This window comes from Fringilla coelebs, assembly GCF_963513975.1.
Source record: "Fringilla coelebs genome assembly, chromosome: Z".
NCBI classification, from domain to species: Eukaryota; Metazoa; Chordata; class Aves; order Passeriformes; family Fringillidae; genus Fringilla; species Fringilla coelebs.
Window position 1 is genome coordinate 14,310,975 of NC_140031.1, and position 14,365 is coordinate 14,325,339.

The 14,365-nt window shown below is 44.4% G+C and overlaps 1 protein-coding gene across 2 annotated transcripts in view; it reads left to right on the forward strand.

The window, feature by feature from the left end:
- The first annotated feature begins 2,259 nt into the window (after positions 1 to 2,259).
- Positions 2,260 to 14,365, forward strand: part of GHR (growth hormone receptor) — a 118,066-nt gene continuing 105,960 nt past the window's right edge. Inside the window, exon 1 of one of the 2 annotated variants that reach the window (XM_084224899.1) lies at positions 2,260 to 2,431. The gene's annotated coding sequence lies outside the window, so the exon portion shown is untranslated. Of the gene's footprint in view, positions 2,432 to 8,377; positions 8,475 to 14,365 lie in introns of those variants that run through there. The other variant, XM_084224900.1, reaches the window with a different exon arrangement.

Consider the following 14,365-nt stretch of genomic DNA (forward strand, 5'->3'; position numbering starts at 1 on the left):
AAATCTGGTCTTGTTTGCCAGATTTGTGTTTGACATTTGTCCCCCTGAAACTGAACTACCTATCATGTAAAGAAATAAAAAACTTTATCTAGTATAGAGAAAGTCCAGGCAGCTGTAAACATAGAACTTAGAATAAATCAATGGATTTATTGTTATCCAGCCTTATTTGTACATATAATGAGGGAGCAATAAACTATTTTCTCTGGTTTATTCATGTGGTATTTTACATGTTCAGCTCCCACTGCCACTTAGTTAATGCAAACCAGTTCGTCAAATTCCCAGGTGTTACTATGTTATAGGAATGTTGTATTAAACAAACCCCATAAACATCCCTGGACCTGGAATCTTCCCCTTTTATCACAGTGCTTCAACCACAGGACTGTAGGGCCAGGATCAGGTCTGTGGTTGCGATTTCTAACACACTGAGTTATTAATCATGCTTTGCCATAGCTTCAGCACAAAAGGTAAGAATGAAAGGCCTGAATAACAACCGCTAGTTTGCCAGCACAGGCATCTCCTGGGAGATGTGAGTATGAATTCCCTGACCAGTGGCAAGAAGTGCAACTTAATGTCCTTTGCACATAGATTAACGCAAAAACAATGGAATTGGATACTGTTTAAAAAAATCTGCTCCGGTGATTTTGAATGAGGAAACAGCAAGAGATGGTTCTGGTATGTTGTGGTGGGGATAATGGAGAGGAATCGGTGTGCCCTTAGTTTAAAACCTCAAAAGAGATACTTTCATTATATACTTATCAATATGTGAGATTTTAATTCCCTTAAGTCAATTGGAAGCTGATGAAGTCACTTCTCATGATCCATCTCACCCTGATCCATGTCTTCAGCCCCCTGGAATCACTTTCTTTGTTCTGGGCAGAGGAAGCTTGCATCAACAGCACAGTTGAAGACAGATCACTTGCTGCTTGCGGGTCAGTCTTTGAGGAACACCAGCCTCCTAAGACAAGTAGCTCCCAGTCTGGGAGCACCACGTTCAATAGGAAGGGAAGGGCAGCACCGACCTGAGCAGCCAGAGGTGCCAGGAACTGTTCCCAGCCATTATAGTCAAACAACTTCCATATGCGAGCACTGGTATTCCTGTACACCCAACACAGCAGAAAGCTTGGGTGAGATACAATTCTCTTCTATTCCCAGGTAATTTCAGAACAGGCTTTGTGACTTACTGAAGGATTGTTAAACTCTTACAACACTGATCTGTGGGGGCTGCTGTCCCACCTTCGTTTTACGAGGAAGTCAGACGCTGAGCTATTTTGAAGGTGGGGCCACACACATAACAGGGGGCCTCCAAGGGCCTTAAAGATCAGTGTGCCACTGCTGAGATCACCTTTGCACACGTGGGTCTGCCTTCGGTACTTTGCAAATGCAAATGCCACCTAAATAAACTGATGATGGTATGCTCCTTTTTAATGATTTCTTTCCTAAACAGTTTTTCAGAGGAGAAATCTTTTATTATTTTTAGACAATCCCTAGCAGACGCTCTCCGTTTTCCTGTAGCTACCTTCTACACACCCTACTTAGCCCTGTACGTGCACTGCCACACACCTGGCCACGGAAGGTGCCATCCCTTCCACCTGGCAGCCGCACCCGTGGCACGCTGACTCTAAAATCGTGTTCGTCGATCCTGAACACAAACACGACTGCCAGCCCTGCTGAGCCCCTGCTTCAGGCTGGGCCAAGAGCCCGGAACTCGCCCCCGACAGCCAGCGCCGGTGGGACTGCGCCCAGAGCGCGGAGCTGGCGCCGCTGCCGCGCTCCCGCCCGTCCGGCCGGGATGCGCGTTGCAGTAGCCTCCGTCCCCGTGTAGACGGAACCCCGCGGCGCAGCCGAAGTGCCAGCATCGGCCGGGGCTCGGGCCGGGCGGCGGCGATCCCCGAGTCGCGCCGAGCCGCTCCACCCCGCCAGACGCCGTCCCCCTCGCCGCTCTGACCCCCTCTCCGCGGCGGCCGGGCCGGCAGCTGCCGCGGTGAAAGAGGACGGGGAGTCCGCGGCGATGGCGGCTGAGTGCCCCGCGCCCCGGCAGGGCAGGACAGGCACGGAGCGGGCTGCGGCAAGCGAGGCGAGTGCCAACGCCGCTGCCGCCGCCGCCGGGGGACGGTGTATGGGGAGGGGTGTTGGAGAGCGCTGCCTGCCGCCCCCCGCCCTATGCTGATCCTCCCTCCCTCCGTCCCTCCACTCCGCTCCGCTCTGTTCTCCGCCTGCCCCGCCCCGCCCCGCGGGAGGAGTGCGGGCTGAGCCCGCCGCCCCGCCGCTCTCGCTCGCGTTTTATGACGGTCGCTGCCTCCCCAGGAGTTGGGGCCGGCCGCGGCGGCCGCTCGCTGAGGCGCTCCCATGGTGCCGGCGCCCGCCGCGGGGGGGCACGTCCGCTGCCGCCCGCCGCGCCGCCGAAACTTGGGCGAAGTTTCCGAGCGAGTCGGTGAGTACCGGGCGGCGGCTCCGCGCCGCTCCCCGCCGCCCGCCTCCCGCCTGGCGCGGCCGCCCAGCGGCTTCCCCGCCCCCGGGGGCGACGGGCCGGGGTCCGGCTCCTGTCCGGCGTCACCTCCCCTCGCCCGGGATCGGCGGGGGATCTGCGAGCTTGCCCCGCGGTCCCGGCCGGTGTCGGAGCCGCTCCAGGAGCGGAGCCGCCCGTGTCCCGCTGCTGTGGGCAGTGCGGCGCCGGAGCCGGGCCGGGACCGCGGCGTCAGCTCTGGCCGGGGCTGGGACGGCGGGCGGGGGGCGAGAATTCCTGTCACGTCCCATGCTGTGGGTGATGGATGGGGTGCCGGGGGAGAGAAGCCTAGCCTCGGACATCTGGAGAAACAGTTTTCTTCAGAGAAACCCTCTTTTCTGTGTGGACGTGGATTTTAAAAGCAGAGCAAGAACGGTCGTTAGCTGCCAGCGTCGCAATCTTCTCCGTTGTAATAGACCTAATCAGAATTTTTCTTCTGTATGATTTATTCCAGTTTATACAATCCCTGCAATTCCGACCTCTTTTTTTTTTTTTTTTCAATGCCGTTCAATTTTGTTTCTTATTGTGTGGCGTGTTGTAAGTATTGCATAGGATAAAAAAAGAGAGAATGTTTTGAAAAATAAATACTGCAAACGTTCTGAGCAAAAGTGTGCAAACAGAGCGATTATATAGCATAGCAGTAACTAGTATTTTATCATAGTAACTTTTTCAGTAAAACTTGTTGCATACTCTCCCAGGAGAGAGTTTGCTGGAGATCCAGTGAGTGATGTGAACTAGTTACTCATCTTTTCAGTATAGTATATTTTGTTTAAAGTATAGTGTATTATTAACTTTATGGTGTTCAGTCACAGCTTAACTTTTCGTTTTGTGTAGCAACTACAAAAGACCCACACCTGGTCATCTTTCTGGTCATGATTATGTCAGAAGTAAGAATAAAGCTATTAAAAAACTGAAACCCACCTCTTGAGTTGGATCCCATTTTATTAATGCTTTAAGCGAGTATTTACTGATACGAAAAATTGAAGTTATTTGTCAAGATCTTTTTAGCTTAAATCCAAAAGACTCTTAACTATAGCATAATTTGGTTGCTCTCATCAGCAATGAAAATGCAGTTCGGTATAGAATCAATTTAAGGAGATTTGGTAAGATACATTTAAATGCCGGTGTTTATTTAAAAGATGCTATTTTGAATATTGAGATTAAGGTACATTGCAATTGAGATATCTTTGGCTCTGAGTGATAAATGTAAGTAATACTGAAAGTTATTCAGACAGTTTGAGCTGTTTGAATAGGAATGTGATGTCTTTCATCTCCACCACGTCTCAGTCTTGCATTACTAGAATTGCTACTTGCCGTGTTAATTCATGATGTTAGCATGTTCTAATAATTATGAAGGATTGATAAACAAGACAGCTTGCAACCCTTCTGAGGAGTAATTTCTAACATTGCCAGTAAGTGGTAGTGGTACTTTTATCAAATACATGACTATAACTGCTGGAACTTACACTAATGTACAGAAAAGTTATAGACACCCACCAAATATTTTTAAATTCTCCAAGTATGGTCAATCATCGTTTCCATTACCATGGGCTGTTTCCTCTCCCGGTCTTGATGTATTTCCACAGCACAGTGTAGCACCGTTCAAGTGTGAAAAATCAAGGGCTCTGTAGAGGCAGCCCACAGCACTGCTCCCATGGGTGCTTGTGTCACACTGGCTGTGTTGGGGAAATCTAGAGAGCTCAGTTCTAGACATCTTTACAAAGGGAAGTGGCACGTAGTGCTGTGTATGACCTCTTGTGCTCTCTTCCAGTAAGGAATGATCAAAACCTCTGAAGGCAAATCTGCTGTTTACAGATTGGTACCATTCCTTTTCATGAACTGGAGACAAAGGAAGTATGAGTATATAGTTGTCCTTTTAGACCATAGCTTCCACTTGCAGGGTCTCTTCTGCCTGACTGTACGTGTCTAAGTGCTTATATTAACTGGAGCTGGGCCTTGCTCCTGTTAAATGAAACTTTTGCTGCAGAAATTGTGTTTTGTCTTACGCCCATTGAAAGGAGCATTGAACAGAATAAATATAGCATCCTGTATCTTATTCGAAATACCAGATTTCCACAAATAAAAGGGAAACCTCAAATATTTGTTATTGAGGAAGTGATGTAGGCAGAGATGCTTTGATTTTTTTTTCTCCTATTGAAAAATAAGTGCTTTATCAGACATGACAGCACTTGCTTGCATTCAGCCCCGTTGAAGATCTTGCAATCTTAAGGTACATATCAAAACATTTCGAAAGCATTACAAACTAATAAAAATTACAGGAATACAAAGAAGGGGGGGTAAAACTGGTAGAGTAAGAAAGGGCAAGGCTACCAGCAGTAATAATGAGTCTACTCAGCCCACATGGGAGTCCTTCAATGATAGGTTAGCTAGAGAGTCATATTTCTTTTAAATAAAAGGTTTTTCTTTTCTTGTTACCAAATGTTTGTGGGATGGAAAGACAATTCTTTGGCCCAGTGGCACTGAGGTAGTAATTCTGGGGAGAGGGCAGTATGAGGAAAACAGGGAGAGAGGTAGTAGGGCTGCTACTTCGGTGTGGTGAAGGCAAAAGGCTGATGCAATGAGATACTAGCTTGGCAGGAACAGATTTATGTCAGGACTTGAAGGAACACTTTGTGCTCAAACTGTTTATCACTAGGGAAATCTTCCTTTACCGTATATGAATCCTAGTTTAAATCTTTGTATGAGGTGGGTGTTTGTTTACACATTATTTTAGTTCATGAGAGATGGAACAAGCGTCCTCTTACCAAAGAGCTGGTTTTCAGTGTATGAGAAACAATTTTTCCCAGAAAATTGTAAAGGCTGTTTTCTGACAGAGATGAATGTTGTTGATATCATGTGTACTGGAGATTATGTATTGAAAATACACATATTTTATTGACTTTTAGAAAGCATGTAGTCTATTGAAAATACCTTAATCACTAAAATGAGTTCTTCATTATTAATAAGTTAGTATAAAATTCAGAAATACTTCACAGTAGCAAGATGGCTTGCAACAGCCAACTTAACGTCTCACTTGAACAATATAATGTGCCTTGCTATTTGCTGGGCATTTCAGTGTTGTGAGGATTAAAATCACTCTTACTGATGGAATAACTGTTGGAAGACCCAGTTGGTGATGGATGCATGTGCATGGATGGTTGGGTTAGAGTAACTTTTCAGATGTAATATGGCCTCAGTCTGTTGCCATGTATTCAATATCTGAAGGACTACATGACAAATCAAGCATTTCTGAGTTTTAAAACTCCATCTGCCATGCTATTTATACTTATCATGCTAATTTAAACCATTTATGTTTATCTTTTGACTTGCCGAGAGATCCAGACTGCTATGCCAACCCCCGTACCTACTAAATCATGTTCAACTTTATACATCAGAGTTACAAAAGTACTCCTGTTTGTAGTGACACAGTCTGCACCATAGTCTTTTGTCCTGCTGTGCCCATGCTAGTGGTTGGATTTTGTGGAAGGGATCCACTCTGTGGGATCGTGGTCCTGTAGGGGAAAGTGATACAGGGCTGCATGGAGAACACTGGAGAGACAAAAACCTCTGCACAGCGGCTGCTGGTGAGAGGATAGGAAACTCTGGTAAATGTAGCAGAAAATTTTAACCTCTGTGCATTAAGAGAATAAACACAGCACCCATTCTGTTGGTGTGGAATGATTTATGCTTCCCCATTTCTCCTTTTCTGTCGCCATTTAGTGAGACAGAGCATTAGTGTATTACAGCGCTAGACCTGCTTGGCCTCTGCATCAGGCACGGAGTGACTACTGAGGATGGATTCCAAGTGTGTGAAACTGAATTCAGAATGTGCAAAGCAAAGATGTTTTGCTGACTTTGTGCTCATTAAGGCAGCAGATTGCTGTCTCTGATCACTTAAAAAGCTTATTGCTTGTTATTCTAGAACAAATGTGATACATGAAAACATAAAAACAAATAATCAGTTGCATTTAAATAAGACATTAACAGAAATGGAGATAATATTTAGAACTTCAAAAGCTCTTTAAGTACTCTTACAAATCCATTATGGTCTTCAAACTCTGTAACTGGTCAGTCCAAACATGAAATATTCTTTTGGATGCACGACAGTAATTTTATACAAAAAAAGTCAGTAGTTAACAGACAACAGCTCTGAGGGAAAGTTGGAAAGCAGTTATTAATAACAACTATAATGTTACAGCATTCAAGCAGTTAAATAGAATTTGAGTTTTTACTGCCTCTAGAGAAAACAGGATCAGTAAAGCTCCATATCACAGTAAATCTGTAGGATGAGTAGATAGTTTGTAGAAACTGTACCTGTTAGTCCTGTGAATAGATATCATTGTGCCTGACCAGGATGCAGAACTTTTGGGTTTTAATCCACACACAGTGTATCTCTACAACCTTGTTGATATAGCCAAACAGCTCCCTTTGTGCCTGCTGGAGTTTGGGAATAGTCTGACCATTAAGTGCAACTTGTAGGGGAGAAGAAACAGACTGAAAGAACCGTCACGTTTTATTCCTGCTGTCTCAGTTAGATGAGCATGCAGTCAGTTTCTGCCTTACTTGCCTGTTTCCCAGCTGCAGCAAGCCGTCTGATTTCTGCTATGTTTCATGTTTCTTTTTTTTCATACATGTGTTATGTTAGTGCTACCTAGAGAATGAGTTGGGCTCTCTGTTGCATGACTGAAAATATTGTTTAAATTTTTTACGGAATACTTATTAAACTGTGTTTGCTCAAGAGCCATGTTATAAGCCTACTTTATAATTGTTCTTAGCAATGCCTTGTTTACTGTTTTCATCCAGAACAGCTTTAACTGTTTGCTGTTTTGATGGTTTGTGGCATTGCTAATGGCTTTATGTGATGCTATAGAAAGTGAGTGAAAACTAAGCAGGATTCCTTCTAGATGGTAGTTCTTGTGCCTTGCTTTGCACGGGTTGAAGAAGACTGGTTGTGGTTTGGTTTGGGACCAAACTTTACCTGTTCTGCCAAGAATAAGGAAGATCTGATGCAAGGGCTGAGAGAAGAGCAATTAAAAGCTGCTGTATCTTTGGGTTTTGGTTGCATTTCATCTCTGAGCCTGTTACAGTAGATCAGGGGAGCCCTGTGAAACTTTTACTTAAAAAGAAACCTCTAAGAAAACCATAGCTTTCGTAATGACTGTGGCAGTTCTCAGTCAGGCAGAGTATCTCTAAGGACTAAGTCAGATGTTAAGTAAACAGAGTAGAATACAACATGGTCAGGACTCTTACCCAGCCATCTCTTTCATAGGACACATAGATCAAGCCTGGTGAGCTGTGCTTTTGCTGGGGCTTTGGTCTTGTAGGTTGAGTCCTGGCTAGGTTAGGGTATAAAATAGGTGTGTTGAGCCACCTGAAGGAACGATTTGCAGGGTGCAGTGGGAATTCCTTCTTTTTTTCTAGAACCTGTGAGCAGGTTTTGGCTGAGGCACACATATATCTGCAACACATGCAGCTGAAATGTTACAGGCTGGTGCTTGCTGCGAATGGTGCCAGCCTACTGGTCCAGCATGTGTGAATGAGCTTATCTTACAGCTGCAATGTTTTTGCGGTAGGATCAGAAAGAGTGTGTGAGACAGTGCTTTACACTTTTCAGCTGTGATTTCTGACCTTTGGAGAGCGGCAGTGTGCCTCTGGGTCTGCCGGTGCTGGGTGTTGCTAACACACTGCACAGGAGAGGTGCTTGTTACGTGATATGGTCAGGCTGGCTGGCTGTACACCAGCCAGTTCTGCTGCTGCAGGACAGTGTGTACAGCACGGAGGGACTGCAGCCTCAGAGGGGGAGAAACAGCCCTCCACTTCCCCGTGAGAAAGGCTATTTTTGTGGAACTGCATGATGAGCTCTGGTATCTTCCAGCTCTGAGGTACTTTAATTAGGATGGCCATATCAGTTGAGAAAACTGTCAGAAAAAGAAGTCACTATTGTTAAGAAGCCTGTGCCTCTGGTTCTTAGGTAAGTATTTTGTTTGAACAGCTAATTTCCTTGAAATAATGGATAGCTTTGAGAAAATTCATTTCTTTGGTTGTACTACAGCCAGATTTTTTCGGTGGCATGTAATTTCATCCACCGCAAGGCACACACAAGTGGGTTGACTACAGTGGATTCTGCTTGATGGTTCTCAGGGCTCTGGCTGACCACAGAGGTGCTGGTGCTGACAGTAAGGAGGCATGGCATTCACCTCTTAAAATGGTGTGAGGGGTGTGGCTAACTTGCATTGAAGCGAGAGGAACAAGAATATTTGCTTTTTACATCATTGTACAGCTGGAATGGCTTTATACAAAGGGGAAGTCTTGCCTGACAAATTTGGTGACGACCTGTGATGGAGCTACAGGTTTGCTGGGCAGGGGCAGAGCAACTGATATTGTCTACATGGGCTTATGCAGTTTGACACTGTCAAGGCCATCCTTGTCTGTAAATTGGAGAGACATGGATTGATGGATGACCCACGTGATGAACAAAGAGCTGGCTGGATGGCCACACTCAGAGTTGTGGTCAGCAGCTCCTTGTCCACATGGAGACCAGTGACGAGTGGTGTCCCTCAGGGCTCGGTCCTGGGGCCGATCCTGTTCCACACCTTTGTCAGGGACATGGACAGTGGGATCCAGGGCAGCCTCAGCAAGTTTGCTGGTGACGCTGAGCTGGGTGGGGCACAGGGGAGGGAAGGGATGGCATCCACAGGGACCTGGGCAGGCTGGAGAGGTGGGACCATGCAAACCTCAGGAGCTCAGCAAGGCCAAGTGCAAGGTCCTGCAGCTGCACTGGGGCAATCCCAGCCACAGCCACAGGCTGGGCAGAGAAGGGATGGAGAGCAGCCCCTTGGGGAAGGACTTGGGGGTGATGGCTGATGGAAAACTCACCACGAGCCAGCAGTGAGTGCTCCCAGCACTGAAAGCTGAGGGAATCCTGGGCTGCCTCCAAAGGAGCGTGGACAGCAGGTCAAGGGAGGGGATTCTGCCCCTCCATTCTCCTGTGAAACCCCACCAGGAGCACTGTGTGCAGCCCTGGGGTCCCCAGTTTTAGAGGGACATGGAACTGCTGGAGTAAGCCAGAAGAAGCCACAAAGCTGATAAGAGGGCCAGAGCTCCTTCCCTAGAAGGACAGGCTGAGAAAGTTGTGGCTGTTCAGCCTGGAGAAGAGAAGGTTGTGTGGAGACCTCATGGCAACCTGCCGGTCTCTGAAGGAGCTACAGGGAAGCTGCAGAGGGACTCTTTATCAGGGGCTGTAGAGACAGGCAAGGAGTAATGGGTACACACTGAAAATTTAGGTTAGATATAAGGAATAAATTCTTTACTATGAGTGTGGTGAAACAGATTGTCCAGGGAAGCTGTGGATGCCCCAGCCCTGGAAGCATTTAGGGCGAGGCTGGACAAAGCCTTGAGCAACCTGGCTGAGTGGTAGGTGTCCCTGTGCCTGACAGGGGAGATTTGGGCTAGATAATCATTACAGTGCATTCCAACCCTTAATATTTCCATGTCTATGATTTTTTAGGCTTATAGTGTATAGTGGTATAAGACCTGTACCCAGCATACAGGGGAACTAAGCGATACGTTTGGCCCTTGTATCTTTGATCTAGCTAGTGGGATAGATGAGTGCACTTAATGCCATCATATGAAAAGTAATGTTATTTACTGTTGTACCCATGTGTTTGTTGTGGCCTGTTCTATTTTTTTTTTCCAAATATAAGTTAATCTTTTATTAAGGTTATGAGGTATATTGGGAAAATCATTACAGGTCTATTTTCCTCTCCTGTTCTACTACTGCAGGTGAAGATGATGAGCTCTCTCCATAAAAGCCCAAGGGAGCTTTGTGGAGCCAATGTGAATAAAAAATCCATCTATTGAAAGGAAAAAACATGGGATTTAGGAAGAGGGACTCCTCCTGACTAGTTCTTCACATTGACATTGAATGATATAATGGGAATCTGCATGTAGAACCTTCTATAGTCATGGTCCCATTTTCTTTGCTGAGGTGGGAGTTGCAGATTTTTAAAAATAATTTTGGCCTGTTGTTTGAACGTTATTTCAAACCCAAGGGAATGGGGAGCCAAGTTAATCACAGGAGATCTTCAATTAGAAGAGGGAAGAAGTTTTTCACAGCCTTAGAATGTGTTTAGTGTTTCAGTTTGCTAAATCATGCAGAAAAAGAGAAGAGGTTAAAGGATCAAGAGCCAGGGACTGTATACAGATTCTGGATAATTTGTGAAACAAAATGGAATATATGCAAGTAGGAAGACCAGAAATGAAAGCCTGGAGAACTAATGGTTGTTGGAAAGACTGAAGTTGTAGGCTCTGAAGCATTTGGTTACACTGTTTTAAGTGGACATTTATGTGAACACATAACTGAATGTTAGATGGCCAGTAATCAAACTAACATGTTTAAGACCAAGAGTATAACATGTTTAAGACCAAGAGTAATGATTTGTTTAAGGATGTTTCAGGTGGCTGAACTAAAATATGGTAAAAAACACAGCTTCCTCAACATTATTAAAAAATTCTAATGTAATTTGAATTGCACCTAGAAGTGTATTTTCATACTGATTTGAAATTTTCAAAAATTTTTCTCTTAAAGATTATAGTGTTTTATGGATAGAACTATGCTAGGAGTAGAAATATTTTTGTTAGTGTAGGACTGATTTTGTCAGTGGCTTGCATTGCTACGCTTTCCAAATGGCATACTAGTTGCAGTATTTTTTAGCAGTCAGTGCAACAGCATGTAAAAATAGAGGGAACAGAAAGATGGTATTTTTGCATCAAATAGATGATGTCATTCACCTACTCATTTTATATGTGAGTGGTTGGTATACATACTGGTTGTTTGTATTGCAGTTTGTGTTTCATTTACTGATGCTGGACTGTGAAAACAAAATGTAAGCTGTCAGTAAAAAAGGACTGGCACCGTTTGTTGTTAGGGCTGAAATAGGAGAGCCATGTCTCACTAGTTACTTTTTTGTTGGAAGTTTTTAAATTTCTAAAAGGTTCCTGCCAGAGAACCTGATCTTGAAAAAGTCTGCCACTGTATGTGTGAACTGTTAGTATATGCAATCCCATTTATAAGAAGCAGAACTGTGGCTTTCTGGGCAAGAGAAGAATTATCCTTTCCACTTTCTACATCTCAGACACCTGCTCTGACCAAATATCTTGAAAATGCGAGAAGTACATTCATTCCCATTAAGACTGAGCAGTACCACAGAGCAACAGCCTCAGCTGTGGTTTTGGGACCTGAAGGTCATACAGCTCTCTCTTCTTGGGACTTTGCATTGTTGCTTCATATCCCAGTAGATTGGTATTTTCCAGATGCTCTGATCGCTCCCTATCCTAAGAATTCAGATAGGTACTCTTGCAAAATGTTATTAAAATACCTGGTCAGAAGCAGTGTGCTTGTTTACAGGCTTGTCTTTTGAAGCCTTTCAGACAACACAGGCTGAAACCAGCTTGGGGAAAGTGCTAGATATGCTCAGGCAGAGATGGCAGCTGTGGCTTCAGCTGAGCATCCAGCAGCCTGTGAACACAGCTGCCATCCTCTGTTCCTCACCAGCCCCTCTCTCTTTGCTTCTGCTGAGCAGAAATTGGAGTCTCTCTGAGTTTGGGCTAATGTATATGAACTCAGCAATCAGTGATCTCTAATACCAGAGAAGCAGATGATGATTTAGCCTATGGGTTGTGTGTCCATCCCTGAGAGGGGGGCAGAGCTGCAGAAGCCAGTAGAAGTGTAGCACCACTGGAGGTGGAAACTTGCTAATAGAGAATACCAGGAAGGCTGAACAAACAACTGTATTCATTAAGGCATTTACTGGACAGAAATTAGGCATTTTCTGGGGAAAGAGGAATGTCAATCTATGTTTTGCTCCATTGGAGCAGTTCATACACAAGTGACTGGTTTGTGCTGGTGCTATAGTCACACAAACAGTACTGGAGGAATTTGGGCATTAGGAAAATTACAAGGACTACCAAAAAGACAAACTAATATCTATACTTTACCTTGTGTAAGTTTTCTGGGACACATAAAGGGACTGAGACATCAAGTAATTCTAACAATGTAGGTCAAGGATGGAGGGTATGTACTTCTGCCTCAACAGCACTGACCTTTTGTGTGTTCTACATTATAAATAGTTGCTTATCGGCAGCTCTGGCTTTTTGCATTGACTTTTGATTCCTACTGCTCTTACCATTCCTGTCTTTGTCTTTGTCTTGTCAGTTAGTACAGGAAAGAACTAATGCCATTCATTATATTGTTTTGTCATTTGAAAAAGTCAAAACAAATGCTCATATTCCTTTGACTTTTTCTTTGCAGACTCGTGGTGTGTGGGATGGGTGAGAAATGATGCTTTCAAAACTGTCATTGTAACTCCTTCCTGAGAAATGACATAAGGCTCTATAGGGAACTATCTGCAAATAATTTTACAGATTTTAGGTGTATTTTATGTAGTGTTAGTACTTCTTGATAGTGTTTGGCTCAAAAGATGTATTCATGGGTGTTAACTACTGGCTGCTCTTGCCTTGATTACCAGCAAATTACTGTGTAGAGCATGGTCATTTAATTGTTAACAATTTAAGCAAATGTTGAAATGGTAAAAAGAGCCTTGTGGACCACTAGATATATTTATCGTGGGGTCAGGAAGACCCACAAGAGTAGCTTCTCTTCAGCTATTAGTACAGTTGGGCATTGAGAAGTTGTGAAGGAAATTCAAAACAATGTCTCCAAGTTTTGCCAAGATTACTCAGTGAAATCACTTGTTGCCAGCTGCTCATGCTGAATGAAGGAGAACAGCAACTACTGTGGTGGCAATTAGTTTTCTGAAATTGCTCAAAGCCAATTATCAGTCCAGTTGTTTTCGGAGATTATTAGTACTCTGTGAACTGTTCTACACTTTGAATGACACACCAGCAGGTAGAAGTTATATTTATGAGGAAGTATTTCTCATCATTAACGTGTTCGCTGTGGGAATGCATACAGCAAATTCTATTTGGGATTTCAGTGTAGCTGTGAAAAAAGGATTGGAACACAGATTGTGGGATCAGAGTGAAAGATTTGGTCTGTGTTTCCCAAGCAGTAGCTCCTGGAAGCGATATGGAGCTTGTGGCTAGGAATGGAGCCATAACCCTGTCCATGAGTGCATGGGAGGCTCTGCAGTGAGTTCAGAAAGACCTCAGCCAGATGTGAGCCTTCGAAGCCTCCGCTCATGGCACTGCTTTCCAAACCATAGCAGAACCTCATCCTTTTTTTTTTTTTTTCTTCCTCTTGGAAGAGGGGAATACTTGTGTGTTTTGGTGTAGTTTTGAATGTATTGTGCTCTTACTTTTTATGCAAAAACTACTTGCAAGTCGTAATAAGCCTGGTGTTGATTGTGTTTCATGGATAGTGTATCCAACCCAAGTCCAGGGAGCCTACAAACAAACTACTCCTCTTCCAGCTGTTCTTTTTGGCAGTAGCATGGGCTGAAAGGTTTACATGAATTAAAGTTTCCCAGCTGAGTATGAAGTTATCTGCTGATCAAACCCCTTTGCACAATTTGTTAATAAAGTGAAAATCCAGCGCTACACTCACTAAGTATATTTGATTGCTTCAAGGGTAGGTGCTGCTGGGAGGAATCTAGCATCCTTTCTGGAGTCTGGTTTGTTGATTATTGTATGACCCAGTTGGCAGCAAGCCTGTCCTATGAGGCACAGGACAATAATATGCTGCACAGCTATTTTGCTAAGTAGTTGAAATACAGTGCCAGCGTTATTTGGGACAGATACATCTTTGATAACCTATTGCTGCTAAGTTGCACAACAAAAAAAACCCAACTTTTTTTCCATCATAAAACATTCCTCCCATCATAAAACATTCCTCCATTTTTCATC